This window comes from Semicossyphus pulcher, unplaced genomic scaffold (genome assembly GCF_022749685.1).
Source record: "Semicossyphus pulcher isolate SPU_LCO1_2020_fin unplaced genomic scaffold, fSemPul1.0.p SCAF_4, whole genome shotgun sequence".
Classification (NCBI taxonomy): domain Eukaryota; kingdom Metazoa; phylum Chordata; class Actinopteri; order Labriformes; family Labridae; genus Semicossyphus; species Semicossyphus pulcher.
In genome coordinates, this window is record NW_027211715.1 from 27,328,815 (window position 1) to 27,346,866 (window position 18,052).

Here is an 18,052-nt window from a genome sequence, read left to right on the forward strand (position 1 = left end):
GACAGGGGCCACTGCGGAGCGCTGCATGTAAAACAGTTGTGCGAGCAGAACTTGTTCAGTTTGTGCGAGTGAAATTAAGCTGATTATGAGTGATATGTGACTCTGAATTACTCTCTGCTCTAATTGGATTTTGTGCACTTCAGTTCGCCTGATGTTCATTTCCATTTCTTTAGTAAGATGATCCGACGTAAACCTCAGCGAGCGAGGCTTCATGCTCAAAGTGTTCGGTTCATGCAGAACACCAGCGTGCTTAGGAAAAAGTGATTAATAAAAAACACAACATAAAAACACTCGACTACAACATATAGTAAGTTAGACTTACTTTAATAGTTACCTTCAATTAGATTAGATCATTAACACAAGTAAAAGTAGCAAAACTATCTGTTAAAATCCTTCAAAATAAAAGTCTAAAATGCAAAATTTGATGCAGGCAAAAGTACTGAAGTGTTATTAACAGAATGAATTACTGGATTAACATTTAAAGAAAGAATCTCAAACATTTTCATATAAATAAATGTCTGTTAAGTCACTATCACTGAATGAAGTAACACAATGGTGATTGAGCCTATGGCCCACTGATGAAAGCCTTTGCATTTGCAGTATTACAGACTGCAGAAGTGCAAACTGCATAATTCCGTGTTTTTCCAGAATAACATTTTTAAAAAGCTCTCCTCTGAAATGGGCCGTTCAGAACAGCTGCAGGTTTCTATGTTGAACCTTGCTTTCTCGGAATCGACCAATCGTCATTCACCCTCACTCACCTCAGGCTGCCTTCTTGCACGAGCTCGTAGTCAAGTTGTTGTCAAGAACTTACCATTCCGATACCTCCTGGCGATTCTGGCTCGCACATATAAGGCCGAGTAACCGATCCTAGAGCGGCCATGTTTTCTACAACTGCAGCTGAAAATTACTACTTTACAGCTACTTTGTAAACTGATATTAACATTTTTGTGAACTTAATCTGCATTAAAAGTGTCTACAGGGGCGCTGGTTGAGCTCATCTGGTAGAGCAGGCGCCCCGTGCACAGAGGCTACTGTCCTGGATGCACTGGTCGCAGGCTCAACTCCCGGTCTGCCGATCATTTGGTGCACATCATCCCCCCCTCTCTCTCCTCCCCACATTTCCTGTCTCTCTTCAGCTGTCCTATTCAATAAAGGCAAAAGCCAAAGAAATGTCTCTAAGATGTCGTGCAGTCCGAGCATATCAAAGTTTAAACAATCACACAAAAAGTTTAGTCCAACAGTCACCAAACTTTTTGTGCTGTTTTGAATTTAACTTTATTGTTGCCTTGATTTTGTGCCGAGCTCTCTGCCTGCACGTTAGCACCTCTGCCTGCGTGTAGACTCACATGGACACCTTGCACACTCTGGGTATAAGGAGGTAGTTTTACCCCATCAGTCAGACAGCTGCTTCAGTCTGAGCAGAAGTCCTCCACTGCCACCACACTGCTGCTGCAGGTGCTGTCCTCGCAGTCTCACACAAACTAAACTCATAAAGCTTCATCTGTGCAACAAGTTAGAGAGACTTATGTGATTTCTGTAGAGTGGATGATGAGGACGTTTTTTACTTTCCTCTGACTTGACTTTAATTATTTGTTTGAAGCCCCGTAAAGCTGCATCAGTTCACTTTTATTTGCAGTAAAAGGAAAAAGAAAGTTCATGTTATCAGAAGAGTTTATTGCAGTGATTAAACATTTCAATGAAATATAGTTAGTACAAACTTTTTGCTCGACTTCCTCCCTCTTTCTCCTGTGTCGCTCTCGCTCTCTGTCCTGGGTGGTTTCTGATGTAAATGTTTTCAGTCAGTTGGCGGCTGAGTCTCAGCAGGTGGTCCACCAAATCCACTGTAACCCCCAGCAACCCCTGTCCAGCCAATCCAAACGCTGCCCTGCCCGCCACTCCGCTTAGTTAGCCCTGACAGGACCCTCTGTCTCTGTGTGTGTGCGTGTGTGTGTGTGTGTGTGTGTGTTTGTGAGTGTGTCACAGAGAGAGAGAGAGGGAAGCAGTGGAGGAGCAGCACTCACAGGACAGGGCGTGTTCTTGGAGTGGTCATTAAACGTTTATTAAAAAGTCTTCAGCCGTTGGGAAAATGGCTTTTGAGTGTCAGTGAGGATGGAAGCATCTGTGCATGACAATATGTGCAAAATGTGTGTGTGTGTGTGTGTGTGTGTGTGTGTGTGTGTGCTTCAACAGCTACTTCCTTACCTCAGTAACATGAAAACATTCTGTCTGTCTCCATGTTATCATTCTGACACGATGCTTTCTGTAGCTTTCAAATTCCAACCTGTTTGGCCGATTGTTCAAGGTTTTTCTCAAGGCATTCTGGGAAATGTAGTCAGGCGCTCCTCAAGATTTTGGGAGAGAAAGTAAGTGCACCAAAAAAATCTCATTATAACATCTGAAAAGCTTTAAAGCTAATCTTTATTTACAGATTCTGAAATGTAGACTCTCTAGGCAGGGACGTGGGATTTTAGGGATGGCAAGTGTTGTGTTTGAACTACGCTTGGTGTCCGAGTAATATTGACCAATCACGTATCAGCAGGTAAAGATGTAAAAATCTGTTCTACATCAAAAACTTGAAATAAATTCCCCTGCCGCTGTGTCACGAAAGCCGTTCAGCGTTCAGATTTCCCGACTTCCTCGAATGCATCAGAAATGATCCCGACCTCCGTTCAACAAACGAGCATTTTAAAAGTAGTTTTCTTCTCCTCTTGAGGACGGACCTGACAAAGCTTGTTTACTTTTTAATAATCCGCATCATGATGTAGAACTTTCTGATTAAACTAATTAAAGTCAATCATAAGAAAAACGTTCTTTTTCTGTAAACAATGCAGCACGCGGAAAAGGAAGTCTTGACTGGAAGTCGTTTATCGCTAACTGGCTACACACCTGGCATGTTCACCGTTGTTCCCAGAGACTATATATTGTCGTCAGACAATAGCTGATGGGATCCGAGATTGCTTTAAGTTTTCTTTCTTTCGTTGTATGTTGTTTACGTCTGTTTGAATCCCACCGTCAATGTTTTCATCAAATAGACTTGTAATATGCCTGAGGTCTATAGGCTATAAAAAATGCACTCACAACTTCATTGTTAAGGTATCAAAAAGTGAAATGTGCAATATGTTATTCTCACTCTCATTGTTAATTGCTTGAACCCCTATATGTATATTAAAAGTGATGAATTATGCGTGAAATCCAGTCAAAAGTCATAATTCTCATAATCCACCTTCTTAAATGTGAGTATCGTCCCACCTTGTTCTGCCTTTCCCTCTTTTATTCTCGTCTCTGCATGTGAGTGTCTCGGTTACAATGATGGGGTTCACCTGAAAAAGAGTTCTTGTAAATGAATGCTTGTGTGCACACGTGTGTGCGTGTGTGTGCAGGAGGGGAAAAGAGAGAGTCAGAAGGAGAGAGAGCTGCAGAGGATGGATGGTGTAAATGTCTGCGCTGTCATCAGCTCTGATTGGCTTCGAGTGGCTCTGAGTGCTCGGTCCATCCCAACCGCTTTCCTGGGTCCTCTGGAGCACCGGGGTGTGTGTTTGTGTACGTGTGCATGATGTTGTGCCTCTTTTTGTGTGTGTTTCAGGGTTTCTGTGTGCAGACATGTTTCTGTATGAAGATATTAGTTCCCCATTTGCCCTATGAAACTACAAAACCATGCCAGGGCATCGGGGAGGCTGAGTGGGGTTACAGGTGGTTCAGCTGAAGGAGGCAGGACTTAAGTAAAACATAGCTCTGAAGAAGAAACATGAGGATCACTGAGGTGTCATTCATATTTTACTTATTAACAATAATGTTGCTTTTTATGCTGACATTGACAATTTCAATACTTTGATCAATAATTAAATTTAACTGACTTACACGACGCTTGAGCTCAGATTGTACAACTTGTAGAGAAACAAGAAAAAGAAGCTATATCAGCACCTTCACATTATTTCTATCGCAGACATCCAAATGTCAATCAGTGGAAAAAAGGGGATGAGCAACACATTGTCTCTCTGCACAAATCAAACAAATACAACCCACCAACAATATAGTGATGAGAAAAATGACTTCCCACTTCCTCTGTACCAGAGAGGAAGTGCCATCAACCTGATTACCCTCCTCCTCCTCCTCCTCCTCCTCCTCCGTCTCCTCCTCCTCCTCCTCTGAGCTCCATACATACCAAAGACAGCCCAGGAGGGAGGAGAAGGGCTCCTGTTAAAGTTTAACCAGGCTGTGTAAAGACTGAGTCAGATAGCTGAGCTTATGAGCAAACACAATGTGTGTGTGTGTGGGGACAACAAAAAGTTTAATAGCTCACGTGTCTGGAAATACTGCAGTTTGGAGTTCTGATACCAATAACTGTTATTTGTGCCTCTGATGCTCCCTAAACTGCAGCATCAGTATCAGCGAGTACACCGGTTAAAGCTCTGATACATTTATCAGCCCCACAAACATCTACTTATATATCTATTGATATACTGCTGCCTCTGAATCTGTTATTATAGAGGGGCCGAACAATGTGTTACAAGTGGAGTTTTTGTATTTAAAGTAAAGATAGCAATGATAGTAATCATATCACATCCATACAGGGTTAGTAGTGTGCCCTACAGCTGTTAAAGAATAACAATAATAGCCTGCATATATATTTTATTGTAGTTGAAGTCCAGGTTTTGGAATCAGTATTTGGAAGGAAAAAAAGACATCATAAAGTCTCTGACTTACACAATTTAACATCAAATATTCTGTGTTTGATGCTTGATAACATAAAGCTCGCCATGTTTGGAGTGCACAGGTAACGTTGATGGGTGATGTAATATTACTGTGATGTCAAAATCAAATATCTACATCTACAAATTATTCCAAACTATAATCTCTAAACTGATTCTTCATTTAAAAATGAATTGAGCGTGTTGTTGATGTTAATGAGACGAGGCGTTAGGGGTCATACAGCTTCATCAACAGGTGGAGGACAACAGTGTTTAATGTCTGTTTAATAACGTGCATCTGTCAGCTGAAGTTCATGAATGAGGGACAATATGAAAGTCACTCTGTGTCTCAAGTTAGGTGCGTACGTGAGAGCTCGTATGTGCACACATGGATGTCTGCACGTGTGTTCAACAGAGAACAAGTTTTTTTTTTTTTTTTTTTTTTGCCAAAGTTGGCATTACTCGTGTGTGTGTGTGTGTGTGTGTGTGTGTGTGTGTTGGTGTTTTGTATAGAAAGTGCTGTGTGCAGTAGAACGGGGGATTTGGTGCCATCAGCACAGTGATGTCAGCACACAGGGACAAACAAAGCCAGAATCCAAACCCTCTCCCAACTACCCACAATCCCCCTGGACACTCTGGGGGGCCCTGCCTGGGGCCCGCTGCCGTTAACACACACACTCACACACACACACACACACACACACACACACAGCCATGTTAACACAAGCTCTCACAAGTACATAGAAATGAACACACATGCACTCTCGGGGGCGCAATACATACATACATCTACATGTGGTAGCCTTTAGGTGTGTGAACTTACTACGTATTCTTACTAGTTACACACTTAATTACACAGACACGTCCACTCATATATACTGTATAATAGCATTAGTAGACTGGGTGGCTATAGGGGTAGAAATACATTGTAAAAGTTTCCTCATGTTCTTGTACGCTAAATAAAATCAAGGGCATGTGGTTTATACTTAATGTCACCTTCTGGAAAGTAAACCAACTTTAAAGAACATTTTATGAGGGTTAAATCAAGTATAAAGTCCTGTTAGGAACCTGGAAGCAGCTGTGAATATTAATAATTTAAAATACAGCGGGAGACTTAACTTAAAAAAAGGTAAAATTAACTGTAAAGTGAAATATTGTTCAGGAAAATAATCTGTAAAATCAAGTATATTCTGGGAACCATGTTAGACTAACTACAAAGTACCTTTAAGGAAAGTAAACCTGCCTGACTTCATTACCCAGAATGCATTTAAAGGCTTAAAAAATGTTCAGTTCTGATTGAGAACTGAAGCAGTAATTAGGACATCCAGTCCATTCATACACTCTTAAAAAATACCACCATGTTGTTGGCTGTGTGTGTGTGTGTGTGTGTAACCGTGTACCAGCAGCGAGCGAGCAGTCGGATCAGAAACACACCTCTGTTTGCTTTGGCCCGGCCCTCTGCCACGCTGCGCCGGCCTCAGCCGCACGCCTTGCAAACGGGGAATGACATTACTGTTTCTGCGTTTGTGGTGGAGTTCATATGAATATACAGTGACTGCACGAAGGCCGGCATCTGTAAAGATATAATGTGTTGAGATTACAAAAGGACAGGAAGTAGGACAGAAATGCTTTTGATTACGGGCCCAGGAAGTCAGGTCAAACAGACGAGGCTGAGATGCTGAAAACTACAAGTCAGAAATATCAATACTTTACCTGTTTTCACTGCTAGCACACCTCTCTGCAGGCTTTCCATTACTCTTATTCTCTTTTCTATGACTGCTGGTTTAGTCTGTCTTTGTTAACAAACCCCATACATATTCTACAAGAGTAGCTTGGCAGTAACAGTGCCCTGCTGGAGCCATTAGACCCTCACTTGCTACTCATACACTTCATCTATACGTCTTTATACATACATACATCACTTACTACATAACCAGGTCAGTTTCCAATTTGAATTAAACACTTGTGCCCATATCTTGTGTTTAAAACATATCACTTAAACATTAAGGGACCCTATTTTCTACACAAAACCAATGCAGTTCAGCGTTTTCAGCGCTCAGCGTCTAAGCGGCAAAAACGCCCCCTGCAGCAGCGCTCTCAGCTGAAAATAGTTCAACTTCTGGAACACCGCCGCGATCGACAGTGTCACTTCTCCCTCACCGACAAATCAAGAAGGGGCTTCAAATATCAACTTAGTCAACAACAATGGTGTAGGAGAAACTAAACCTTACGTTTTTTTTCGAGGGTACTTCCAGGTGAAGAGCTGCTGCTAACGCTAGGACACGAATCCTTTCCGTCGTTCTTACATTTTCTTTGTAAAGTTTCCCATGAATAAAAGCAAATATTAAGCACACAGAGCGTTTTAAAACAGACTTAATGGACCAAGGTAAGCAGAAGTACAACTCTGTAACCTAGCGACAGTAAGCGCCGGTGAGACGCGCTCTGAAATTGAATTTATGCCCAATGCCACCGTTTACTGCTGATGCGTAAAAGGAGTTTACCCTTTTTTTTGAGAGAATGTGGAGGAGGAAGTTGAAGATGGACGTGTAGTGCGTCTCACTTTCGCATGGGACTCCAACTTTACCTCCATTTAACAAAGCTGTAACAACAAATACACCTATGGAGTCATTTTAAAAACTGGTGGCACTGATTAAGTTTCCATCCGATAGCGTGGAAGATTTTAGCTGAAAGCGAGAAAGTGATACATGCCTGTTTACATCCACCGCTGCTGTGTGACTGCAAGGAGTCCGTGAACGGCTGGTGGCACTGATGCTCAGGTCTGCTGCCTTTAAACGGCTGCAGGAGAAGAGCGTGCAACGAAATCGCTTCGCTAATTATTAGAGTTTTTAGAGTTTCCACTGTGTCCAACAGTTTATAGCCAACTTGAAAGTTTGCATAAAACAGGTGGACTGTTACACACTTGTTGAACATACAGAAGCTTCCGTCACTGAATGCAACATTTGGGGTTTGGTGAAATCGGGCAACTCAGGGTTCTGTGTGGTAAGAAGTTAAATATATTAAATCATATACAATAGGTACCTTTTATTTTTATGTGTTTATTTTTTTAACAGAACAAACAATAAACAGAGTTTTTTCCTGAAGCATTTTCACTTAAAAACGACTTAAAAAGAAGCAAATATTTATTTCCCTCACAGTGAAGTGACTCTTCAGTTGCTTGGTTGCAATAAAAACAGAAACATGAGAGTTTGCACTCGCATATTATCTTCCAAACTTTCTGTAAAGCAGCGTCTTATTGGACGGCAGTCTCACATCGCACCATGTCAGCTGTATGGTGTTACGATGTGAAATGACTGAAGGCCTCTCTGTTTTAATGCTTCTATTTTCTGTTCAACTGTTACACAACAATTAGCAACTGTTGCTGTTTGTCCTCGCTCTTTAAATGCCCCTCTGTCCAAAACAGTAGGAGACAGACTGGGGCTGATAGTGTGTGTGTGTGCGTGTGTGTGTGTGTGTGTGTGTGTGTGCGTGTGTGTGTGTGTGTGTGTGTGTGTGTGTGTGTGTGTGTGTGTGTGTGTGTGTGTGTGTGTTTGTTTGTGTTGCTTTTTTGGGCAGTGGGATTGGGGTAACTGGGCATACTGGACCCAAACAGGTCCTCATTGTGCTGCAGGAGGAAGAGCCGGGTCGTGCTGCACCCTATTCAGCCAAGTTTGGAGAGGGGTGGGAGGGGGGTACTGTACACACACACACACACACACACACACAAAGACACACAAAGACACACAAAAACATGTATGTATGTATGCATTAGGGGCAACAATAGCTGCCTTTGACCCGTGTAATGAGGGAGTTCTTCATATTCAAATGGCTGCTAGCGGATCTGCTACATTACTGTTAGCCAAAGCTTCAACAGCAACGAGTCAGGCTTTAACTTTCTGCGACTGAACTTTATTGCCGTGCATTAAAGGGAAGAAAGTCAGCGAGTTACTCGCCTGAACTGAACTTGTTGCCTGGTAACACACCTTAGTAGCGGGAAGCAGTGGGAACTGTTGTGGGTGTGCAAGGATTCACTGTGAACTCTGACCTTTCAGCTGCTGCAGCTTTTCTCCAGCTGACTGTTTTTATACCTTTGCGTCCTGAGGATTCAACCTCAGTTCAACTAAATACATTGGAAAGATAATTATGTGTATTTCCATTTATAAGTCATCATCTTTAAATCACGTCTGAGCTACTATATGTGGAAGTTTTCCTTGTTCTGATTGGCCTCAACATGCTGCTTCAACCCTGATTTCCTCCTAAATACTGCAAACAAATATGACACAGTTTCTTTAAAGGATTCCCCAAATAACCTGCAACAGTCTCTTGTTAAGAATCATTGAATAAATCAGTTACACTGTAAAAAAGAATGTCTTTAACCTTCGATTTTTCTCTGTTAACTGTTACATTTTCTTTTGTTTTCCAGTGACGTAACGAGACAGTGAAGACACGATGAAGAGACCAGGACAGGCGTGAACCGGATGGCTCAAATGGGAACTGGTAGGTTTTGGGAACACACCCAAATTCACACACACACAAACACACACATATGCACACAGTGAGTCCCATAGAGAGACACAGCAATGCCCTGGAGGGTGCCAGTCATGCCCAGCTTCCGCTGCGCTCCAAATTGAGCGTGGCACAGAGTGTATGAAGTCAGCCGTCTGGAAGAGAGCCAAGCATTGTTCCTCCGAGCAGCTGGATGGTAATTACTAGAAAGAAAGAGAGAGAGAGGGAGAGAGAGAGAGAGAAGGGGGGAGCCCTGCCACCTCACTACTGTTGCTTCCTCTCTCAGTGCATGTATCATATAGGAAACAGATAGATATAAAGCTGAGCGTGGAGTCTTTTAAATCTACAGAGAGCAGTCTTCTTACATGTACACACGGATCAGTGGTGGAGTGGAACATCAGAGTCATTAACTGTCATAAAGTAGGACATGTTTTTTTATTTGTTTCAACACTTTAAAACCATGCAAAGGCCACAGGCATAAAAACTGCTTTTTGTGCAGGACGAGGCAACAGAGAATCAAAGGCAGGCTTATTATATCTGAATGACACAAAGCAGCAATAAGGCGAATCTTTATTTACAGTATTTAATGATTTATTTCAGATCAAATTTGATCCATGAAAAAAATATTTAAAGCTTAAAAACATGCAGCTTTTAAAAAACATGTTTGACATTTTGCTACTTTTTTTCTTGGCTTTCGGCTGGATCATTTCTTCCCCATCGGATGCAGTTTGCACTGTTGTCATGGAGATACACTGTATGTATGTTTGTAGTCTGACTGAGCAAACTCTGCTGAAAACGACATGAAATATGTGGGTGAAAGATCCAGAAAAATACTATTGATTTAAGAGATTCATGCTTTTTGAGATGCTGCTTTTATGCTTTTAAAATTCTATAAACACAACAAAACCCAAAGTGCAGTTATAAGTAATATTACAGGGCGCTGTGAGCTCAGTCGGTAGAGCAGGCGCCCCATGAACAGAGGCTACACTCCTCGCTGATCGCGAGCTCGACTCCCGGTTTGTGATAATTCGGTGCATGTCATCCCCCACTCTCTCCTCCTCACGTTTCCCGTCTCTCTTCAGCTCTCCTATTTAATAAACGCAAAAGCCAAAAAAAAAAAATTTAAATAAGTGATGTTATGATTTGCTTTTAATGTTAATTTTAACCTTTGACCTTTAACTCGAGCTAGCAGGTTATTCCAGCAAAGCAATATTTGATTCTTGGAACAAGCTGAAGGCCTTTGCTGGATCTGATAAGCAGGTAAAAGAGAGGCCAAGAAAAGTGGATAAAAAGACACATTTTATAATCAATTCTGAATCAAACAAGAAGCCAGAGGTTTTAAATCAGATTTGATGTGATCACATTTAGTTTTTATTCTTTGCAGGCAGTGTTTTGGATCAGCTGTTTGGGCCTACAGACTTTTTCACGACCACTGAGGTCAACAAAACAGGAGTATTATCTGACCTTGTTAACAAAGACAGTCCCACCTTTTTGGTCGTCTCGCCTTACAAACTACGCCTTTACATAAGTATTAAAGTTAGAGGCCCCAAATCTCCACCTTTTTCTTGCACACATACCTCGGTGTTTTCTGCACCTCTGAGCGTGTGTGTACATTTATCTGATCTTATTAAAAAGAGAGAGGTGGATATTAAAAGGGGGACATGTGATGCTGGAGGAACATAGAAGAAGAAAAAGGAGAGAGAGAGAACAGAGAGAGAGAGAGAGAGAGAGAGGGCTGCAGACATCCAGGCCTGAGGAATGTGTCAACTCGCTGTCAACTATGTGCTGCTTTGTCACGAGACCGCAGAGCGCTGCAAACGCGTAAAGTTGCCTTTTTCACACCTTCGACTCCTCCCGCCCTCCTGCCCTCCTTCCTCCACCTCCCCCCCTCCTCTTCCCCTCTCTGCCACACACTCTTTACACACACACACACACACAGAGGGGCAGCAGTAGCCGGGCCAGCGCTAGTGCAGCTGTGACCAGAACAATAGCATTCCTCAGGTTTTAAACGCCTGGCACTTAGATTCCTAACAGTCAAATTCCTGGCGGGGAGAAGCCGGGGGTTGCTATAGGATGCCGAGAGCTGTAAGACGCCTTGTAAGGAGACGTGCAGCTGTAAAGCCCTGTGTGATTTGGGTTTTTTATGAGAAGGATGGATGGGTTTGTGGGGACGAGAGGCGGGGGGGGACGCTCTGTTGTTCCACCTCACGTCCTCTTCTTTTTTCTTAGATGGGACATTTTCAACACTCCAATTCTGGCAGTTTAGGTCGAGAGGCGTCCTGCTGCTTTGTCGGGGCATCACGCGTCAAAAGAGGCACCTGTTAAGTCAACATGTGTGTCTTGTAATGTGGGTTTTGGCACATGTGGTGCTGGAAGCTGCACGGATGTGATGAAAACGACACATTAGTTTTAAGAGTGTTAAATTAGGTGTGAGGAAAGGAAACAAACAAGGAAACAAGGTTGTGTGTACTCGACAAGCAGGTAGATTCTCGCTTCAAAATAAGACGCAGAAAAGATTTTAAAAAAGCATAAAGAAATAGATTTTTCAAAATAAAAGTTTTTAAAATTTTTACAGCAAAATAATGCCTTTGTTTCTCATCCTGTAATATTGTAATAATAATGTAATAAATCCATGTTTTTTCCCCATCAACGCCTTTATTTTGAAATCCTGTGTATCTATGTGATTCCAGTTAAAGCCGGAGAAACTGTAAAGCCCAAACGCTGCGCTCTTCTCATCCTGCGTGCCTCCTCTGGTGGCTTCACTCCACACAGCAGCGAGCTGTCCGACTATCAGCCCATCTGAAATAACCCCAAAAATAATGATTCTCTCATTAACCACGCCTGTTTCACAATTTAAATATAAATGAATCTAATTTAGAAAACCTCGGCCCCGATGAAGGAGACTCATTTAGAGCCAATCTAAAATTAATGAGGGCATCTGGAGAGGGAGAGAGAGCGAGAGAGAGGAGAGGGGGGCCTGCGTGAGCTTAACAGATACCAGAGTTAACAAGCTACTGTACTTTAAACGCTGGAAAATCCCCATTAATTTTAAAGTTAACGCACTACTGTACTCTGAATGGTGCAGAAAGGGGCTTTAATGTGGTTCAAACACGTTGCAGGCTGACTCTCGGCCTCCAGCTGTCAGACCTCCTTTATGTGCTCCTAAGCCTCGTGTATCACACTCTGCTGGTCGTGTAGAGTTAATCATTCATCTGGACAGTTTTTAGTGCAATGACGCATGTTTGTGCATGTGTGGACTTTTAGAACATGAGATGCTGTCAGAGTTACTGTCACATTTAAAAATCAAAGTCATGCACAGATTTACCTACAGAGGAAGTTTCCTTTATGTTACAGCAATCTCGGATCTCATCAGATGTAGTCTGACGACGATAGAGCCTCTGGGGACAACGGTGAACATGTTGGGTGGTGAGCGATGAATGACTTCCTTTTCTGCGAGCTGCATTGTTTACAGAAAAATCAACCCTTTTCTTCAGATTGACTTTAATTAACAGTTCTTAAGTAATCATGATGCAAATTAGTAAAAAGTCAAAATGAAGCTTCTTCAGGTCTGCCTTCGAGAGGAGAAGAAGACTACTTTTTAAATGCTCGTTTGTTGAACGGAGGTTGGATCAATCTGATGCATTCGAGGAAGTTGGGAAATCTAAACGCTATCGTGACACAGCGTCAAGGGAATTTATCTCAAGTAAAATTTAGATCTAGAACAGATTGTTGGCTGTCAGCATGCAGATGTCTGCCGGGATGTCATAACGGCAAATTTCGTTCCGCCTGCTTTTGCTCTCCACACTGTTTTTCCTGCATACGCCGCAGCCTGCTGATACTTGATTGGTCAGTATTACTCGGACTACAAGCACAGTTCAAATGGAAACCAGAACACTTGCCTTCCCTAAAATCCACGCCCCTGCCTACAGATTCTACATTTATATGTAGAATCTGTAAATAAATAAAGGTCACTGCGTCAGTAAAACTTTGTGTTGCATTTAGAGGAGGAACGATTAATCGAATAGTCGATTGAAAGAAAACTGATAGCAAATTATTTTGATACTACATTAATGGTTTCTTCTTTTTCACTGTTGTGAATAAACTTCTTGAATCTTTTTTATATGATAATAATCCCTGAGGGAAAATTAAATCTATTTACACTCTGTTATTCTCAGAGTAGTTCCCTGGAGCATTTGGGGGTTTCGGTGCCTTGTGCAAGAACAGTGTTCAGGAAATGAACCGACCGCTTACTCTCCTGCTACCAGTCCCAGTGTCAGTGCTTGGTCTGTACCGGGAGTGGAGATGGCCTTCCTCTGGTTCCCAGGCCAAGTTCCCACAGACTGAGCTCCCATCCACTCCAGGTTTCAGTCACTTTTAAAGCAAAACCATTAAATATTTGCAGCTTTCAGCTTCTTAAATAAAACAGATTTGCTGCTTTTCAGGGAGTACATGAAGAGTCGAAGCAGCTTAAAGACATCACAGGACATTATGATCAGTTTTTACTACTTTTTGGCATTTTATAGACTCAACAGTGAATCAGTTATTTATTTAAATAATCAGCTGATTACTAGATAAAGAAAACATTTGCTAACTACAGCCCTACTTGCAGCAATGCATGCAGACAAACTGATTTAATGTCGTTTATAAAGCCTAAAGAGGGACATGAATGCACAAAAAAAACTCTACATTTATGCAAAATAAAAGTTCTGTGTTCCAGCTGATAGTTTACATATAATTGTGAATAATTTTCCGTCTTTCTAACAATGCTTTTCCCCGACGTGCAGCCCGCACCGTCCTCTCCCTCAGCAGCCGTTCGAGCGGCCCCAGCAGATGCCAGCCAGCTCCCACAGTGACTGTTTGGTTTTGCAGGTTTAATTCCCGATGGGTTTGGGTCCAGAGTGATTAGGCTGAGCCCTAAAGGCCAGCGGGCTTGTCAGGTGTCTCCACACATTAACGTTGTTCTGCTCACACCCTGAGCCGACAGCGCAGGCGGGCAGAGGGGGAGAGAGGAACAGTGATCTGGCGTGGTGGGAGGCACGGAGGGATGGAGGGACACAAATGTATTGTCCGTATTTTTACTGTGAGAGTTTAATAAGGAGTAAGGGGAGGTTTCTGACTTTAAGGAGAGGTCATCAGTGATTCCTTTAAGGTTGAATGATTCCTGACAGTGTGTCCTGCCTCGGAGGACAGAAACCAACATGGCGGATGACTCAGCTAAACTTAAAGAGTCATGCTTACAGAAGAAAACTAGACTTCTCTACTGAAAGAACAGAGGTCATAATAATAACTTTATTTATATAGCACTTTTTAAAAAGTGTGTACAGGCATAAAAAACAGCACAGCAAAGGACAAAGTGGATAAAAGAGGAAATGCCAGTTAGCTTTGCAGCTCTTGCAGGGCCGTTATAAATGTGGCAGTAAAACAACATAATGAATAAAGCAAACACACAAAGTAATTACCGCAAAATTCAGTGTAAGACGCACTTTTAATACACTTTCCATCTAAAAGTGGGCTGCGTCCTATATACCGGAGCGACCAATATACCAGTATAAAATGCAGAGAGGTATGTTATTGTCTTACAGTATTTTACCCAGACGATGGCGCTAAGTGATGATGTCACACCTCCGCATTAAACTATTTCCGGTGTCCTAGCTGCTACAACGTCTCCTGTTTACAATATGCCTCAGAGCTGTTTTCCTCGCTGTTGAAAGCGAAAGAACTTGATCGTCTCTAACGCTTCGTGACAGACATGCACCGTCATGATTGTCATTGCAGCCGCCGTCATTGCAGCCGCCACCCTCACAACAATCAACGTTAGCGTAGGCCGCCAGCTACCGCTAGCTACAACACCGGTAGCTAACAGGATTGCAAACTCAACATGGCGAAAACAGATGGTAGGCTGTAATTTGTGTGTGTTTTGAATTAAAATGAATTGAAATAGTGTTAAAATAACTTGTATACACGTTTTTATTCGTAAATAGCTATAGAAAACCTTTTTCCCTCTGGGATACCCCCCAAAAACAGGTGTCACTTATAATCCAGATTTTACGGTAGGTGAAAAAAGAATAGTCAAAATGTTTTATTCTTCCAAAATCAAACTAAAGGTCTGCCATCAAACCTTTTCTACAGGAAGAAAAAGGCTTTTAATTTGAAATGCAAGAACATAGAAAACATTTTCACCTCATCGTAGGGGCATACGGTGAAGCAGAGTAAGTTTAAATATTCAAATTTTGTCAGGGTAAGATACGAGCGTTTCCTCTCTTCCTGATGACTTTACTTTCTAATCTTTTCTTGTCAAATCAACACTCTGTCTGACGCTGCCTCAACATTTTCTTTAGCCTTTAACCCCGAAAGCAGCCGAGTGACAGCGCGGCCGACGTTCCCCTGCTGGATTCAAATAAACTTGCATTGTTTCTGTGCACAAACAACTTCCTGCGTGCAGCTTGTTAACGGGGGGGCGGGCGACCAAAAAAAAAAAAACTCCTCTTCCTGCTTCTGACCTCCAACCCCATCCTACCCCACCCACACCCACCGCTTACACAGCATGGTGCAGCTATAGAGGGGGGGTGGAGAGATGGCGTCAGGCTTTAATGTGTGTGTGTGTGTGTGTGTGTGTGTGTGTGTGTGTGTGTGTGTGTGTGTGTGTGTGTGTGTGTGTGTGTGTGTGTGTGTGGAGGCAGAGGAGGTGATGGTAGGTTTTCGACCAGGGGGGAAACTTGTGTCCTGTTCAGAGGGAGTTGAGAAATAAAGTGGAGGAGGGAGGACGGGGGAGGAGGGGGGAGATGAGGAGACCTGCTGAGAGGGCAGCCTATATACAGTCCTCCTCCTTCCTGCTATACCTCTCCCTCCGTCCCTCGCCTCTTTTCACCCTCCTCCCCCTCGCTCTCCATCCGTGGGGGCAAAGTACATTACATGCTTGCTAATCAAACCTCCATTACAAGTTTGGAGGGAATGAAGCAAGAGAGTCGACTCTTCTCCTTTTTCTGCTCTTTCTGCTCTCTTCACTGTGTCTGCTTCACCTCCCTGCTGCTCCTCCAGCTTCACCCAAACTTTCCTCCCTCTTTGATAACACGAGGAAGTGAAACTCCAACCGTGACGTGTAATGCAAGAGTCATTTCAGAAACAAAATACTTTTCAGATGTGTTCGTGCTGCCTTTTACCTTTGTGTATTTAACGGTTCAACGACATGACTTCTGTTTAGCACAACAAACAAAATACTTAGAGTATAATACATGTAAAATACCATTTATATTAAGAATAATAATAACATTTCAATGCCACCTTTGCCATTTTACATTGAACCACGCTACACCAGCCTTAAGCTGCTCCAGTGTGTGTTTTTACACTGCGTTCCAGAAGCAAAACGTGCACGAGGTTTGTCTCAGTCCTGCTTTGAGCTGAACTGTCAGACTACCTCTGAGCGAGGCATTAAACGTCATCTGTTCATGTGGAGCTTCAGAGGCCAACAACAACCAACCGTACATGTGAGGGATTTACTCCGAAGTCTTGCCGGACCTCTGAATTGAGCCACCCTTGAATCTGTAATCACACAGTTTTGGTCACGAGCTCAAATTACTTTTAAGGCAAGATGGCACCAGTGTTTGCTGCTGCGTGCTGCTTGCTTTACCTTGGTGTTAGCCAAGCCTCTCTGTCTTGCCTTCAGCTGTCAGAACGCTGCATCTCGTAAACATGAGCACATCTCCCCTATTCTGGCTTCCCTTCACTGGTTTCCTGTGCGTTATAGGATTGATTTTAAGATTTTATTATTAACTTATAAATCATTAAATGGGCTTGCTCCCGCCTATCTTTCAGACCTTTTAAAATCTCATCTTTCATCAACAGACCAGTTGCTTCTCGCTGTCCCAAGGTCAAGGTTGAAGCTGAGAGGTGACTGAGCCTTTTCAGTCGCAACTCCAAAGCTCTGGAACGTTCTGCCTCCACATGTCCGGCTGTCCCCCACTCTGCCTGTTTTTAAATCAAACCTCAAACAAACACAACAGCCCGGTACAACTCCTGTAACTGCTGATAACTTCTGTCCACCTGTTGATCACAAGCTCCATCTTTCAGTCTTACACAAGACCTTAACTTTCTCGCACCTCAAATGACCTCAGACTTAAAAGTGTTCCACAGTCAGTAAAGCAAACACAACTTCATCATCTGCTAAAGATAAATACTCACCAGTATCAATACAACATAGATCTAGTAAAGCCCGGGACAGACCTGAGACACACCTGACTTACTTAAAGACCTGAATAAACCTGGCACTATATGTTCCCTCACCTCGACAGGGCAGGGCTAAATCCCTGACTTTAAAGATGGTTTGTTGTTGGCTTCTGCAGCTCCACGTGGACAGATGACGGTTTGGTGCCTTGCTCAGAGGCAGTTTGACAGTTAAGCTCAAAGCACTGAAGGATACACTTTCCTTGTCCTGGTCTGGTCATTTCACAAAGACTTTAACGTGGGAAAGTAGATATAAAGAAGGTGATATCTGAGGTCATGTTTTTAGGTGGAAATGGTGATAAGTGGAGGATGGTTCTGCATGTGTTCAACCACTGTTTTCTCTTTCTGTATTCAGGTAGAAGGATGGATAGAAGTGGGTGTGGTTTATACAGGAAGTAACATTAAAATGGGTAAAAAAAATTGCTTGCCAAATAATTACTTAAAGGGCCACTTCGCCGATTTTCAACCTCAGTCCTATCATGCTATTTCAGGAAGCTGATGCCGTTATGGTAGGAAACAAACACAGTATCGCTCTGTGCCTTTGCTACCCGCTTCTCCAATGGGCCCTGGAAAACCTCCGACATGATGACGCATTTTAGTCTGCCAGAGAGCTCGCTAAACTACACTTCCTCAATCTA

At 42.7% G+C, this 18,052-nt stretch overlaps 1 long non-coding RNA gene across 3 annotated transcripts in view; it reads left to right on the top strand.

The window, feature by feature from the left end:
• LOC138606924 (uncharacterized) overlaps window positions 1–18,052 on the top strand; it is a 93,180-nt gene that overhangs the window by 64,276 nt on the left and 10,852 nt on the right. For 2 of the 3 annotated variants that reach the window (XR_011309382.1, XR_011309383.1), the window contains exon 3: window positions 9,112–9,185. This is a non-coding gene — a long non-coding RNA (uncharacterized lncRNA). Of the gene's footprint in view, window positions 1–9,111; window positions 9,186–12,548; window positions 12,621–18,052 lie in introns of all 3 variants that reach the window. The other variant, XR_011309384.1, reaches the window with a different exon arrangement.